The 18,018-nt window shown below is 42.8% G+C and overlaps 1 protein-coding gene across 4 annotated transcripts in view; it reads right to left on the bottom strand.

Annotated features, from left to right (window-relative positions):
• Window positions 1-18,018, bottom strand: part of TMEM241 (transmembrane protein 241) — a 194,884-nt gene that overhangs the window by 36,657 nt on the left and 140,209 nt on the right. The gene's annotated exons all lie outside the window — the stretch shown is intronic.

Here is an 18,018-nt window from a genome sequence, read left to right on the forward strand (position 1 = left end):
TTAAGTGCACACACTGTATCTACTGTATCTATTGTCCATACTAAATGAATTCATGTTTCTCTCTCATCTCAGCAACAACTGGGCTTAGTGTAACCTTTTCCTTGCTTTGCTGCAGCTGTATATTTACTTTCAGCTCATGGCACCTTGGAAAGCCATTGCATCAGTATCCCCTCCCCCACTAGCGATCTATAGTAGTTTACTGTATAAATCATGCACCAGAACAGTGTCAGCCTGATCAGTGCTTAGTGTAACTCTTTTCTTGCTGTCTTGCTGTTTCTTTTATATCTGCTCGCATAGCACCTTGAAAAGTTATCAGTGGATCAGTAACCCCTTTCCCTCCACTTGCCATCTATAGAAGTGGACTGTGTAAAACATCAGCCAGCACAGTACAAGCCTGTTCAGTGCACTTTTACCAGCACTATGTCATGGCATAGTAAGCCAATTATCAGCCAAATAATCATTCCTAGGAACACTTGTAAAACGGCCAGGGATCAGCTGAAGATCTTTTGTGCGGCCAATTAAACTGCACGTTTCGCATTGTAAACAGCCAATAATGATGAATAAATCCGATCCAGCGGTTGTCAGCTGATCACCGGCCCTTTTGTGCAGGCTCTGAAAACAAGCGCCAATCAGCGAGATCAGCAATTGTTTGCTGCCTCCCATATAAAGGCTCTATGGCCGAGCTTTCTCATTACACTAGAGGTCCTACTGAATTGCTAACACTTATCCGCATTATCTCTCTTCTATAAAAGCCAGAAAAAAAAGCTGCATTCTGTAGGACAGCCTGGAAAGGAGGTTTGTATAAGAGTGTGCTCAGACATGACTAGACAACTGTGTGAGAGGTGCGGAGTTGTTCTGAAGTGCTGTAGGTAGGACACTGCCCTCTGCGGCTTATGGGCCTCACCATCTCCAGTCTACGGTGGCAGCTTCAAAGCCATTGCGCTAAAGATATTTACTTCCGAGTTTTATTTTATATTGCTTGTGTTTGTAGCATAACAGTCCTATTACAGCCACATGAAGGTAAAATGTGCATACATTCTATTTTTTAGGTCTGGATGGAGGAGGGGATACATATATTAATAATATAGGAATAAACATGAGAAGCTCAGCCAGAGGATTAGTAATAAAACCCCTACAAACATCTTAGTTAATTCGTATATATTCTGAGAGCTCTGTGCAATATAAAACATATGTTGCACTCTCATAGTGCTATTATAAATATCTGAAGCAAAATGGACAGGAACTACTACAGTATATAGACTCCATATAGTTGCTGCTAATCTGAGTAAAATGTAAGCAAATGGGCAGCATGGTGGCCCAGTGGTTAGCACTGTTGCCTTGCAGCTCTGGGGTCAACATCTGCAAAGAGTTTGTATGTTCTCTGCAAAGAGTTTGTATGTTCTGTGTTTGCATGGGTTTTCTCTGGGTACTCCGGTTTCCTCCCACACTTCAAAAACATACTGATAGGCTTAGATTGTAAGCTACAATGGGGACAGGGGCCTATTTGAGTGTACAGCGCTGCGGAATCTGCGTGCGCTATATAAATAAATAGTTATTATTAAATGTTTGTCCCATGTAATATAGAGACCACTATGCTGGTTTATAAACGTGTTGTATTCCAGACTACAATAGATTTATCTGCGTGATTGGTTTTTGAGCAATTTATCATTTGCCACCACTTATTGCCTGGCGGTATTGATATAAAGAGTGCAGCAGATGTTACTGGGCCCTGATTCCTAAGGGGACCTCAAAGAAAGCTCTTCTGCTAGTATGAAACTGGGGGACATAGGGCCTACCAGTGCACTGATTCTGGAGACCTGCTTTCAAATATACAACAGATTTAATACAAATTCTATATACATAAGGGTGCCACATACTGTACATATGTGGAAGCAGCTGCTTCCTGCACTCAAGGTATTACCAATATTCCAGCAGTGTGGATAGGGCTCTTTTACAAGTAATGGAATTGGGAGGACAGGCCTAAAGTGGACCCTTCCTAGTCCCCTGGTGGGCCAGTGTAACGCTGCCATGTGGAAAGACACCTGTACTATAAATAGTACATGGTAGTTGGAGAGGTTCCATTACAGGTTGTGAAGTGGTGCCCATTATCTGCAAATGATGCTTCTGATCGCACCCAACATGCTTTGTTGTAAGGCAGTCCTTCAGGTAACCGTGTCCCAAGACCCACAGACATTAGATAGTTGGCAGATAGAGTTTTGTCATTTTGCAAATGCTTTCTCAAATGCAAAAAAATCATTGTCAACTCAAAGGCTTTGTGACAAAAGAAAAGAAGACTGGCTATGTCATACTGGTTTAACATCTCTCGGACATAACATTCTGGCCATCTGCAACCACCTCTAGGGAAATGCAAAAAAACTGGTTTGGATCAGAAAAATGGAACTCTGACCCAATAAAGATAGCGATGGACACCAATAGAATGCTGAACAACATGATCATAGAGGGCTCGTTCACACAGGCAGATTTGAATGGAGACTGGCTGTCAGCGGCTGTTTTATAGATAATGCTAGAAAGGATCAGAGTCCCCAGGCAGGGTTAGCAGCCACAGGGAGTGCTTGTGCCCTAAAGCTTTATTTTAATAGCAAGAAAAAAATCTCAGAGTTAAGATTATTAGGAAACAAGTTATTAAATATATTAAATTTTGTTGCAGATTATTGGTTTTAATTTTATTTGTTCTCCTGAAAGCAATGTAATGAGTTCAATTAATGAGAAAAGTTTATTAAAGGAGATCTGCAGCCCTAGACACTTAGTGCCTGATTGCGGGGAGTCCGCCCCCCACGATCTCCTGTACGGGGTCCTGGTGCTGCCGCGGCTCTACCATGGTGGAGGTGTGTTGGCCTCCCCCCTACATGTATCTCTATGGGAGAGGCAGAGATGCTGGTATTTTATTTTAAATGCTGCTTTGCAACCATAATCTGTAAAAATGTGGCTGCCGTATGTGACGGAAACGTTGTGTGAACCCAGGCTAAGATTTCTGACATATTGCACTGGAACAATCATGGCCTGTACTTTATATGAACGTCATCCGAATGAGCCAGTGTTATTGGTGTTAAAATAGTTTTTACACAGTCCCTCCAATCCTTGCTTCTGAATATTCACCTTTCATTTAACCTATTTAGAGGCAACTGATCTAAATCACTGTAAAGGCCACCAAGAAGAATTAAATGATGGATTCTAACACATAATAACTAAAGGGGAGATTTATTAAAACCTGTGCAGAGGAAGAGTGATGCAGTTGTCCATAGCAACCAATCAGATCGCTTCTTGCTTTATTTTTCAGAGGTCTTTTTAAAAATGAAGGAAGTGATCTTATTGGTTGCTATGGGCAACTGCACCACTCTTCCTCTGCACAGGTTTTGATAAATCTCCCATTAAATCATTTTGGAAAATCCACTTACCAGCTTTCAACTAACAATCTTGGTTTGTTGAGCTAACATTCTGCTTTTTCAGAGCATAGAAGATGGTGGGGGTGATCTGGATTGAGATTTTGGTGTAAAACATTGAAGACACAGCCAAAATATTCCACTCTGCTCTGCCTCAGACTATCACAGGCCTACAATTTCTACTTCCAAATAACTCTTTGTAATGCTCAGTGTTGTCTCTACGCCTCCTGTTCATCATAAACATGACATGTTAGCCGAGTCGCTCATCCATGTTCGCCACTGAAATCCCACTTGTGGTTAGAGCTTCTTCCAAAGCATTTCGTTCAGCTATGCCCCTGTAAGTAGTGGAAATTCCCCGCTTCCAAATCAGTCTCTACCAGCAGAGTCTGTCTATAATTCCTAACAGCGAGAAGCAGCTTATCCCTCACGCTGGACTGTCAAAGTTCAAAGCTGTGGCTTTGTATTACTTGTGCAACACTAAACAGGTGTGACCCTAAAAAACTCACATGGACTTAAAGATGCAGCAGCAGAATGAGCTCATAGTGTGTTAGAATCTTTAATAACAATACTCAAGAGTCCCAGACAAGGGGTCCACCTTCTGGCATCCTCCTGCATTATGACTTATTGTTTCCTTCTCCAAGACTTTTCCAGTGCTGCACCTTTTACTCTTTATTTCTCTTAGATATGAAAAGTACCTACGTATGTGGGGTAACAATAATTATACTGTAATAATATGCCCTGAAATTGTGGCTAAACATCATAAATGTAAACAATACCCTATTACTTGTAGGAAAGCCTAAATAATAGACTCCAAATAATTACACTGAATATCAAAAAACAAAGCTACTGAAAATTATAATGAATTAAATATCAATCTTTATTGTATACAAATGACAAGGTTAAAAATACATGATTAAAAAAGGAGGTAATCGACACAGAGACATATGTGTTAGAGCATAAATAAAGTGCATGAAGTACTGGCACAGGGAAAGATGGTGTAACTGCTGGGAATGTTAAACCACTACAGGCTCTAGTCTTAAAGGGGTACTCCGCCACTAGACATCTTATCCCATATGCAAAAGATAGGGGATAAGATGTCTGATCGCGAGGTCCCGTCGCTGGGGACCCCCGCGATCTCCCTGCTGCACCCAGCGTTCATTTAGAGCATCAGGTGCCGGAAGTTTGTGACGTCACGGCCATGCCCCCTCGAAGCAAGTCTATGGAGGGGTCGTGACGCGCCTCCGCCCTGCATCGCCAGTCATCCGGCATGGAGCGAAGTTCGCTCCGTGCACCGGACGTCTGGGGTGCCGCAGCCGAGATCACGGGGGTCCCGAGGCGAGAGGCCCGCGATCAGACATTTTATCCCCCTATCCTTTGGATAAGATGTCTAGGGGCAGAGTACCCCTTTAACAGGGAGACATGGAGCTGGGTAAAGGTGCAAGTGCAATATATAGTGGGGCAAAAAAAGTATTTGGTCAGCCACCAATTGTGCAAGTTCTCCCACTTAAAAAGATGAGAGAGAGACCTGTAATTTTCATCATAGATATACCTCAACTGTGAGAGACATAATGAGGAAAAAAATCCATAAAATCACATTGTCTGATTTTTAAAGAATTTATTTGCAAATTATGGTGGAAAATAAGTATTTGGTCAATAACAAAAGTTCATCTCAATACTTTGTTATATACCCTTTGTTGGCAATGACAGAGGTCAAACAGTTTCTGTAAGTCCTCACAAGTTTTCACACACTGTCGCTGGTATTTTGGTCAATTCCTCCATGCGGATCTCCTCTAGAGCAGTGATGTTTTGGGGCTGTCGCTGGGCAACACAGACTTTCAACTCCTTCCAAAGGTTTTCTATGGGATTGAGATCTGGAGACTGGCTAGTCCACTCCAGAACCTAGAAATTCTTCTTACGAAGCCACTCAATCATTGCCCGGGTGGTGTGTTTGGGATCATTGTCATACTGAAAGACCCAGCCACGTTTCATCTTCAATGCCTTGCTGATGGAAGGAGGTTTTCACTCAAAATCTCATGATGCATGGCCCCATTCATTCTTTCCTTTACACGGATCAGTCCTCCTGGTCCCTTAGCAGAAAAAAAGCCCCAAAGCATGATGTTTCCTCCCCCATGCTTCACAGTAGGTATGGTGTTCTTTGGATGCAACTCAGCATTCTTTCTCCTCCAAACATGACAAGTTAAAGGGTAGCTCCCACCAAGTACTATATAATCTAATATGTCCCTACCTAGTAGTAATCTAGCCCTAACCCCCTACCTGGTTTCAAAAAATGTTTTTATCGCTTTAATAGAGCAGATTTAGTGCTTCTAAATCTGCTCTATAATGCAGGGCAGGAAGCAGTGCTTCCCAACAGGCGCAACATCACTGACGCCTTGCTGGGCGCTTGCTTCCGCCCTCACATCGTCTATGCATGAGTGTTATTTATCTAATAGGGTGCCTCCAGCTGTTTCCCAACTACAACTCCCAGCATGCCATGATTGCTATTAGCTGTCAGGCCATGCTGAGAATTGTAGTTGTGAAACAGCTGGAGGCACCCTATTGTCTAATGTCATAGTGTCACAAGAATGCCTCCCGCAAGTGCTACCATCACCGCTAGCGGGGTCCCTGTGCCCACTAGCGGTGTCACAAGAATGCCTCCTGCAAGTGCGATCGCTACCATCACCGTTAGCGGGGTCCCTGTGCCCACTAGTGGTGTCACAAGAATGCCGAGCGCGGCTCTGTTCCCCATCCCTGTCAGCTCTCAGGGTACGGGAATAGATTTAAAAGCCTCGCGCCCGGCTAACGTAGTGCTGCGCAGGCGCAGCACTACGCAAATAGGGTAGGGCTAACGTAGGCAGCGCTAGGAGCCTGGCGTTAGCCCTCCGCTATTTGCGTAGGACCCCGCTAGCAGTAATGGTAACGATCGCACTCGTGGGCACAGGGACAGTGTAACGGGGGGGCTGGGCCGTGCGCGAGGCCAGTGGAGCTGGCCAATGCGCGCAGCCCCAGCTATCAGAGTGCTCACTCTCGCCTGTTTGATTGACGGGCGGGAGCGAGCACCGCAGTGCCTGAATTTTGACTCATTGCCAGGCTTAAATGAGTCGAAATTCAGTAGTGACGTCACTGCCGAATGCATTCGGCCACTAGGAGGGCGACCCCTAGTGGCCGAATTTAAAATTGATTTTAAACTTGTTTAAAATCACTTTTTTTAAATTAAAGTATATTAGAGATATGTTGCAGTACTTAAGTACTACAACATATCAATTTTTTACTTCATGACAGTGCCCATTTAAGTTTTTACCAAAAAGTTCTACTTTGGTTTAATCTGACCATATGACATTCTCCCAATCCCCTTCTGAATCATCCAAATGCTCTCTAGCAAACTTCAGATGGGCCCGGACATGTACTGGCTTAAGCAAGAGGACACGTCTGGCACTGCACGATTTGAGTCCCTGGCGGCGTAGTGTGTTACTGGTAGCCTTTGTTACTTTGGTCCCAGCTCTCTGCAGGTCATTCACTGTGGTTCTGGGATTTTTGCTCACCGTTCTTGTGGTAATTTTGACACCACGGGGTGAGATCTTGCTTGGAGCCCCAGATCGAGGGAGAACATCAGTGGTCTTGTATGTCTTCCATTTTCTTATAATTGCTCCCACAGTTGATTTCTTCACACCAAGTTGCTTGCCTATTACAGATTGTCTTCCCAGTCCGGTGCAGGTCTACAATTTTTTCCCTGGTTTTAGTTATTTTTAACTGCATACAAAATGACTGTTGTCTCAGGTTGCAATGTGGCCAAGACCTGACTCACTAGTCAGCTGATGACAGGGAGCCTGTCTGCTTTAATGGGTGGAGGGATCGCTTGGTGGGAGAGAGATCAATCTACAACTAATGCAACAGCTGTAGGCACCCTGATTGAAAATCACAGGTCTTTTGAATGGATGCAGCTCATTTATGTTTCAATGGGTGGGGTGGCTGATGTGTGGGAGGGAGGAAAATGGAATTATGGTATTTTTAGTCACAAAAGGAAAACTCAAACAGGAAATACCAGTTCACAAAAAGCTAGCCACAGTCTTATGGTAATCTCACAACATAGCCATTTAGCCCCAAGACAAGTGCAGATCCTTCCTAAGCATGTCCATTACTGCCTGCCAGGTATGTACTAAAATGGATAACCCCTTTAAATAAGTTACAGGTCTGTGAGAGACAGAAATCTTGCTTGTTTGTAGGTGACAAATACTTATTTTCCACCATAATTTGCAAATAAATTCTTTAAAAATCAGACAATGTGATTTTATGGAATTTGTTCCTCATTATGTCTCATAGTTTAGGTATACCTATGATGACAATTACAGGCCTCTCTGGGAGAACGGGAACAATTAGTGGCTGACTAAATACTTTTTTGCCCCTCTGTATGAGTAAATCTGGAGTAGAGAATCACAGCAATGAACAATCAGACTGATAGATACATACCACAGTGTAGAGTAACTACTACAAGTCCCAGGATGCCACCACCCTGTACATCTTATACATTTAGAATGTAAACATTCACCCTTAAACACATTCCTTAAAAACATACTTTTTTTTTTAAATACTTCTCTAAATGGCCCCTCAACCACTCTGTCTTTGCATCCTTTGTGTCTTGAAACGCAAACGCCACATCTTCATGTCCTTTTATTATTATTACATTATTATTGCTGCTTATTATAATGTTTGCTCAGATGACAATAGAATGCAAACATTTTTTAATCCCTCATTTGCTATATGCAGTTCCATTTGTTGTATGTAAAAAATATATATATATATATATATAGTTAGATTCAGGACCAAGGCTGTTTTTAAGTTAAAGAATATAATCATGATCTGGAAGACCCCTGAAAGTACCATCTGTTTTCACAGCTTAATAAATTAACTCATTCAAATGTTCTGATCATGTAAAATAAACAGACACCAAAAGCTCTAAACAAGCATATAACATTGATGTTTGCTTTTTATATTATGTTATTATGTAAAATATAGGCATCTTTGTGGGCTGCCCTTGCCCTGTGAAGTGTGATCCTTGCCAGTGCTTCACTGCAGGGAACTTCCATTCCCTTACCTCCATCTCCCCAGCCCCCACAAGCAGCTGAAAAGGACTTGCATACACAAATAATCTTGGCTTGGCCACAGGTTTTGTGAGGTTTTTTTATGTACAATATTGTTCCACTCTCTTGTCTGTTTTATTAAAGGGAACCCAATGCATTGAGATGCAGTTAATTCTATAGGCAACATGTCACAGAGCAGGGAGAGTCCTCCGGACTGATATTTTTTAGTGAAAAGATTCAGCATAGCCTGTAATTGAATGATTGGCTCATTGTGGGCATTGTGAGTCCAGTAGGTGGAACTACTCAATGATTGACAGCCTTTCCTGTATAAGTGTAAATACAGAGATAAATGTCAGTCACTGATGGAGCTACCCACAGAACTCCTCAGAATAAGAACAGGTTTACATCAATAGGTTACAGATACATACAGTTATATACTTTTGTGGGAAGAGATTTAGCACAATCTGCACAGCTCCTTTATCCCTACAATGTGCTGTTTGCATTCTGACTGCATTCTTAACATGACAGGTTCCCTTTAAATCATTTTACTCTACACCTAAAAAGCATCTCGGACCAAAAAAAATTATAGGTTGGAGCAGTGGTCCGTATATATTGAAAAAATTTCAAAATAGGTTGCCTATATATATATATATATATATATATATATATATATGTGCATGAACAGGCATGGGTCTTGTTTACTTTTTGGCTGAACAGTCAGTATACATTTATTTACTCAGACTCACAAGTGTTGTGTGCTGCACATTTAGCTGGCTAAGTTCGGCCATAAATCAATGAGACCTGTGCCTGTCTGTACATGTATACATTGGGAACCCATTTTGACATTTTATGGATTAAAATGTGCCCTGCATGGAAATGACGTGATGTGAACGAACCTTTAGATTTGTATGTTGTGCTGTTCGTCTGCTTATCCTGGAACTGTGTGAATAAATTGACACCTGGGTGTTATCATTACTTGTCTATAGGAAAATAGCATTGTACCTTCATATTCTGACACTGACCAATTAATGCTGACAGGGTCACACTGTTTAGGGTAATCGTAATGTCACAATACCAATTTAGTAATACATTTCTAAGAGAAATAAAAAAGAGACACTGCATTATGCAGCTTGTCTCTCAGTAAGAGTGTGACAGCTGCTTATCTAGACTCAAACAGCCCCAGGGATGTGGAAATCCTAACGCCCGACGCCCGGGACAAGTAGTTTTGGGCGCCGGGCAGGTGAATTGTTCGTAGATTTAGCCCTGTATTGGGCAAGCAGGGACAGACCGACGTCCCTCTTATTTTTCTTTAATGCCGGTGTGAGGTGCAGGAGCCGATGCAAGTCTGCACCTTACACCGGCGCTCAGGGTGTATGGAGGGGGCGGTGGCGGCCCCCAGCTGACTTCAGTAGCCGGGGGCCGCTGCTCAGAGCCCCCCAGCCGCTGTGAGGGGATCTCACCTCATAGCTCCTCCCCTCCGCTCTCTGAAGTTTGCCGAAGCTAGAGCGTGGAGGAGCGAGGGCAGAGCCCGAGATCGCACGTCTGCTGGACATAATTAAGCCACGCCCCCTCCATCCCGGAGGATGGAGAGCGCAGTTCTGCATAACACAGGAAGACAGGGGGAGAATGAGGACGTACACAGCTCCTCCCTCCCCCACACACAGCCCCTCCCTTCCCCCTGCTCTGTCCACACAGGACCTAATTTATCACGGGGAGGTTTCAAGTATTCACGGGGGAAAATACAGAGCGGGGAGAGGACGTGTGTGAGGAGACTGCACTGCACGGGCCAGAGATTTCACCTCACACTGGCTCAGGTGAGGAGGCCGAGCATGCAGGTGGCGGGAAGGGTGGTTGTATATGTATGTAATGTATGATTAGGGGGGGGGGGGTATGTATGATGTGTGTATGTGTGTATGGTGTCTGTGTATGATGTGGGGTGGGCAGCAGTGGGTGTATGTATAATGGGGGACATGTATCAAAATTTGTGTATGGTAGAAGCATTTTACCCCTTTTCCCGAATTCTAAATTATGTGCAGAAGCGCTAAATTTATCAATCAAGCACAATGAGCGTCATAAATTGCGAGTAAAAATAGAAATCTCCTCAATCCACTCTTTGGAAATTGAATCGATGATTTAGAGCATCTTGCTACGTTAAGTCCAAAATGGCTTATATTTGCGCAAAAAAAACAGCTCTAGCGGTAAAATTTTTGGTGTAAAGGAAAAGTGCGCAGTTAATAAATCCATGTGTACTATAGATGTCACTCCCAAGGTACCCTGATTCAGCCACATCTGGAGGACATGCTCTACCAAAACGTGCGCAAAAAAATGCGCAAAAAAAGGGCTTGCGCTAAATTTTGCTCAAAAAATACACACAAAACAGGGGTAAAATCTTTGATACATGTCCCCCAATGTGTGCAAATGTATGGTGTATGTGTTATGTGTATATATGGTGTCTGTGTATGTGTGATGTGTGTATGTAATGTATGATATATAGGGGACAGTGGCAGGGGTATATATGATGTGTGTATGGTGTATGTGTGATGTGTGTATGTAATGTATGATATATAGGGGACAGTGGCAGGGGTATATATGATGTGTGTATGGTGTATGTGTGATGTGTGTATGTAATGTATGATATAGGGGGCAGCGGCCGGTGTATGTATGATGTGTGCATATGTATGGTGTATATGTATGGTGAGTGTATGTGTGTTGTGTATATATATGATGTGTATATGGTGTATGTGTGATGTGTGTATGTAATGTAGGATATAGGGGGCAGCGGCGGGTGTATGTGTATGTAAGATGTGTGTATGTAATGTATGATATATAGTGGACAGTGGCAGGGGTATATATGATGTGTGTATGGTGTATGTGTGATGTGTGTATGTAATGTATGATGTAGTTGGGCAGCGGCAGGTGTATGCATGATGTGTGCATATGTATGTTGTATATTTATGGTGTGAGTGTGTGTGTATATGATGTGTGTATGGTATATGTGTGATGTGTGTATGTAATGTATGATGTGGGGGGGGGCAGGTGTATGTAGGATGTGTGTATGTGTGATGTGTGTATGTAATGTATGGTATAGGGGGCAGGTGTATGTATGATGTTTGCATATGTATGTTGTATATTTATGGTGTGAGTGTATGTGTGTATATGATGTGTATGTGTGATGTGTGTATGTAATGTATGATGTAGTTGGGCAGCGGCAGGTGTATGTATGATGTGTGCATATGTATGTTGTATATTTATGGTGTGAGTGTATGTGTGTATATGATGTGTGTATGGTATATGTGTGATGTGTGTATGTAATGTATGATGTGGGGGGGGGCGGGTGTATGTATGATGTGTCTATGTATTATGTATGTATATATGTAATGTATAATACAGAGGGCAGTGGCCGATGTATGTATATGTGTATGTATGATATGTGTATGCATGTATGTTTTGTACAGGGGCGGACTGACAAGTGCTGCCGCCAGTTGTGCTATCTAATTTTATTAATTTTTAGTGGTTTCTGGCCACTCACACTAAATTGCACCCCCAGAATCCCACCCCCTTAATACACACCCGATGACCAAGACCCCCACGGATGCACGCAAACACGCCTGAACCAAAACTACAACTCCCAGCATGTTACACCGTAACATAAACTGTAGATCTATAAAGTGTAACATGCTGGGAGTTGTAGTTTTGGTTCGGGTCAGCTGCAAAGGCATAGGCTGCATCAGGGCATGCTGGGTGTTGTAGTTACTAACTAATTCCCAGGATTCCTTGACACATCCTATGGCTCTGCAGCTGACACAAACCAAAACTACAACTCCCAGCATGTCCTACAATAACCTTAACTGTCCTACTATACAGCGCAACATGCTGCAACACCCACACAACCATAGGCTGTATCAGGGCATGCTGGGAGTTGTAGTTATCTAGTAACTAAATGCAACTTCCAGCATTTTCAGACATATAAATTAGAGTAAATAAAATGCACCACATAAACTGGAGAAGCAGAACACCCCCCCCCCCCCCCCCCAGTAACAAAGCGTTGTTCACTGTAATCCAATCAAATGTCTCCATATATAAGTCCCTATGAAGACTGAAAAATAGTGATTAAAATATTTTAAGAAGTGCGTATATATGTGAATAAGCCCCTTTCCTAATAAAAGTTCCTATAAATACTACAGATCACGGCACATAAGATTACCCTCATACATCCCTGTATATGGAAGAATGTTATAGGGGTCAGATGGGGGGGGGGGGGGGGGGGGGGGCTTGCCTCGGGTATAAAAGGAGCTACAGCTCTCCCACAGCTTATAGCCTGGCATGCTGCGATCGCCATGGCCGCTATTAAACTATTAGATCACCGCTGTCTAAGTTGACAGCAGTGTCTTAAGGAATCTTATAACCATCCCCGGTGGTCTAGTGGGGGGGATCAGACTATTTTGATTGAAATTATTTTATCTACCAGGACAAGTGGATTTTCTTGAGGGACAAGTAGATTGTGTTCCGCTTTAGTCCCTTGGACAATTATTTTTTTTTAATTTTTTTTATTTCCACACCCCTGAGCCCTCAGGTTAAAACTGACCGAACGGACTATTTCTTCTCACAACACACAGTGCAAAAAAAACCTGCAGGTAGCAGTAAAGATATCCGATGGCCAGTGTTGAAAATAACTACACCAAAATGTATTTTTACATTTAAAAAAATAAAAAATTAAACACACATATGTTTTTTTTCCCCCCAAAAGTTGTTAGTGCAATTTAGCCTTCATGTATTTAGCTGTAGCATGTCGGGGCTTGTGCTAACTTGGCTTCTAATCTGATATTTCCACTGTGAACAATAAGCCATTGTTAATCACCCTCTCCAGTATTAGTAACAGTGCAAACTTACAATATGTTATGTAACATTCCTCTCATCTACTGTGAGTGCTGGTCATCTGAGGTCACTTTGAAAAAAAATGAAATGAAGGTGATTATATGGTCTAGATGCCATTAAAGGGGTCCTCCAACATCAGGTAAAAAATGCCCTAGAAGGATACTGTCCAGAGTAGGAGAAAACTGTCCAAAGTAGGAGAAAATCCCCATAGCAAACATATGCTGCACTGGACAGTTCCTAAAATGGACAGAGATGTCAGCAGAGAGCATGGTGTTCCAAAAAAGAAAATAATTTCCTCTGCAGTATTCAGCAACTAATAAGTACTGAAAGGATTAAGATTTTTTAATAGAAGTAATTTACAAATCTGTTTAACTTTCTGACACCAGTTGATTTAAAAAAAAAAAGTTTTCCCCTTTAACCCCTACAGGACCCATGACGTAACGGTACGTCCCGACACCCTGGGTCTTAAGGACCAAGGATGTACATTTACGTCATGGGCAGTTCTGTTCCCCGCCGTTCGCCGGGCGGGGATCGGAGCGGGATGCCTGCTGAAATAATTCAGCAGGCATCCCGTGCAAATGCCCAGGGGGGTCATCAGACCCCCCCATGTCGGCGATCACGGCAAATCGCAAGTGAATTCACACTTGCGATTCCGGGTCATTACAGGGCTATAGTGACCCGGAATGTAAGGGGGATCGCGGGTGTCTAAGACACCGAGGATCCCCCTGAAGTGATAGGAGTGAGGTGGCAGGGTTGCAGACGGGGCAGGACGGGGAAATGACGGGGACCGGCGCCGAAGATCCACTTACCGAAGCGGGCGGGCGACGGAGGCTGCGAGCGACGGAGATCAGCGGGTGGCGATGACGTGCGGCTGGATCCGACGGAAGGCGGTTAGTTGCCTAGCAACATTTGGAGGGTACAGTTTGAGACCATTATACAGTGGTCTCTAACTGTAGACCTCCAGATGTTGCAAAACTACAACTCCCAGCATCCCACCATGCCCTGACAGCTGTTTGGGCATGCTGGAATATGTAGTTTTGCAACAGCTGGAGGGCTACAGTTTGAGACCACTATATAGTGGTCCCTAAACTGTAGCCCTCCAGATCTTGCAAAACTACAACTCCTAGCATGCTCAAACAACTGTTTGCTGTCAGGGCATGCTGGGAATTGTAGTTTTGCAACAGCTGGAGGACCACAGTTTGGAGATCACCTTGCAGTGTTCTCTAAAACTGTAGCCCTCCAGATGTTGCAAAACTGCAAATCCCAGCATGTCCAAACAGCTGTCTCGGCATGCTGGGAGTTGTAGTTGCGTACCTCCAGCTATTGCATAACTAGATCTCCCAGCATGCCCTTCGGCGATCAGTACATGCTGGGAGTTGTAGTTTTGCAACAGCTGGAGGCACACTGGTTAGAAAATACTGAGTTAGGTAACAGAACCTAACTGAAGGTTTTCCAACCAGTGTGTCTCCAGCTGTTGCAAAAGTACAACTCCCAGCATGCACGGTCTGTCAGTACATGCTGGGAGTTGTAGTTTTGAAACAGCTGGAGGTTTGCCCCCCCCCATGTGAACGTACAGGGTACATTCACACGGGCAGGCTTACAGTAAGTTTCCTGCTTCAAGTTTGGGCTGCGGCAAATTTTTCGCCGCAGCTCAAACTCCTAGCGAGAAACTCACCGTAACACGCCAGTGTGAATGTACCCTAAAAACACTACACTACACTAACACATAATAAAGAGTAAAACACTACATATACACCCCTTACACTGTCCCCCCAATAAAAATGAAAACCGTATTGTATGGCAGTGTTTCCAAAACGGAGCCTCCAGCTGTTGCAAAACAACAACTCCCAGCATTTCCGGACAGCCACTGACTGTCCAGGGATGCTGGGAATTTAGCAACAGCTGGAGGCACCCTGTTTGGGAATCACTGGCGTAGAATACCCCTATGTCCACCCCTATGCAATCCCTAATTTAGTCCTCAAATGCGCATGGTGCTCTCTCACTTCGGAGCCCTGTCGTATTTCAAGGAAACAGTTTAGGACCACATATGGGGTATCTCCATACTTGGGAGAAATTGCACTACAAATTTTGGGGGGCTTTTTCTCCTTTTACCCCTTATGAAAAGGAAAAGTTGGGGCTACACTAGCTTGTTAGTGTAAAAAAATAAAAAAATTTACACTAACATGCTGGTGTTGCCCTTTACTTTTTATTTTCACAAGCGTTAAAAGGAAAAAAAGACCCCCAAAATTTGTAACGCAATTTCTCCTGAGTACAGAAATACCCCATATGTAAGCGTAAAGTGCTCTGCGGGCGCACAACAAGGCTCAGGAGTGAGAGCACACCATGTAAATTTGAGGTCTAAATTGGTGATTTGCACAGGGGTGGCTGATTTTACAGCGGTTCTGACAAACGCAAAACTATAAATACCCACATGTGACCCCATTTTGGAAACTACACCCCTCACTTAATGTAATAAGGGGTACAGTGAGCATTTACGCCCCACAGGTGTCTGACAGATTTTTGGAACAGTGGTCCGTGAAAATGAAAAATTTTATTTTTCATTTGGACAGCCCACTGTTCCAAAGATCTGTCAAACGCCAGTGGGGTGTAAATACTCACTGCACCCCTTATTAAATTCTGTGAGGGGTGTAGTTTCCAAAATAGGGTCACATGTGGGGGGTCCACTGTTCTGGCACCACGGGGGGGCTTTGTAAACGCACATGGCCCCTGACTTCCATTCCAAACAATTTTTTTCCCAAAAGCTCAATGGCGCTCCTTCTCTTCTGAGCATTGTAGTGCGCCAGCAGAGCACTTGACGTCCACACATGGGGTATTTCCATACTCGGAAGAGATAGGGTTACAAATTTGGGGGGTCTTTTCTGCTATTAACCCTTGCAAAAATGTGAAATTTGGGGGGGAAACACACATTTTAGTGAAAAATATATATTTTTTTTTTACATATGCAAAAGTCGTGAAACACCTGTGGGGTATTAAGGCTCACTTAATTCCTTGTTACTTCCTCAAGAGGTCTAGTTTCCAAAACGGTATGCCATGTGTTTTTTTTATTTGCTGTTCTGGCACCATAGGGGATTCCTAAATGCGACATGCCCCCCGAGCAAAATTTGCTCTCAAAAAGCCAAATATGACTCCTTCTCTTCTGAGCATAGTAGTTCGCCCGTAGTGCACTTCAGGTCAACTTATGGGGTACCTCCATACTCAGAAGAGATGGGGTTACAAATTTTGGGGGGTATTTTCTGCTATTAACCCTTGCAAAAATGTGAAATTTGGGGGGAAACACACATTTTAGTGAAAATTATTTTTTTTTTTTACATATGCAAAAGTCATGAAACACCTGTGGGGTATTAAGGCTCACTTAATTCCTTGTTACGTTCCTCAAGGGGTCTAGTTTCCAAAATGGTATGCCATCTGGTTTTTTTTTTGCTGTTCTGGCACCAAAAGGGCCTTCCTAAATGCAACATGCCCCCCAAAAACCATTTCATAAAAACGTACTCCCCTTGTCGCTCCTTCGCTTCTGATCCCTCTACTGTGCCCGCCGAACACTTTACATAGACATATGAGGTATGTGCTTACTCGAGAGAAATTGGGCTACAAATATACAAGTATAAAAATTTTCTCCTTTTACCCCTTGTAAAAATTCAAAAATTGGGTCTACAAGAACATGCGAGTGTAAAAAATGAAGATTGTGAATTTTCTCCTTAACTTTGCTGCTATTCCTGTGAAACACCTAAAGGGTTAAAACGCTGACTGAATGTCATTTTGAATACTTTGGGGGGTGCAGTTTTTATAATGGGGTCATTTGTGGGGTATTTCTAATATGAAGACCCTTCAAATCCACTTCAAACCTGAACTGGTCCCTGAAAAATAGTGAGTTTGAAAATTTTGTGAAAAATTGGAAAACTGCTGCTGAACTTTGAAGCCCTCGTGTCTTCCAAAAGTAAAAACACGTAAATTTTATGATGCAAACATAAAGTAGACATATTGTATATGTGAATCAATTTTTTTTTTTTTTTTGGAATATCCATTTTCCTTACAAGCAGAGAGCTTCAAAGTTAGAAAAATGCTAAATTTTCTAATTTTTCATTAAATTTGGGGATTTTTCACCAAGAAAGGATGCAAGTTACCACAAAAATGTACCACTATGTTAAAGTAGAATATGTCACGAAAAAACAATCTCGGAATCAGAATGATAAGTAAAAGCATTCCAGTGTTATTAATGTTTAAAGTGACAGTGGTCAGATGTGCAAAAAACGCTCTGGTCCTAAGGTGTAAAATGGCCTGGTCCTTAAGGGGTTAAACTAATGCAAAATGCCAGTATTCCATACTTTGTATATGTATTTTACTACAGCAATTTTCAGTACTTCTTTATGGTGCCTTCTGCTTCAGTTTCTGTATAGAGTGTATGTAACACAAGCCTCATACTACAGCTCCTACACAGAGTGATATTATTGTAGCACAGCACAGCACACACAGCACAGCACACACACCTACACACATTATGAACCTCATTAAACCTCTGTAAGCTCCAGTGATATCATTCTGGAACACAATTATATAGCTGGGAATCTAATTCTGTTTTTAATATGCTTCCTTTTTTACGCTTTGCCTCTTATATAGTCACTTCATTATAGTGTGTTTGGTTTTGCTTA

The sequence above is a fragment of the Hyla sarda genome, chromosome 5 (assembly GCF_029499605.1).
Source record: "Hyla sarda isolate aHylSar1 chromosome 5, aHylSar1.hap1, whole genome shotgun sequence".
Classification (NCBI taxonomy): domain Eukaryota; kingdom Metazoa; phylum Chordata; class Amphibia; order Anura; family Hylidae; genus Hyla; species Hyla sarda.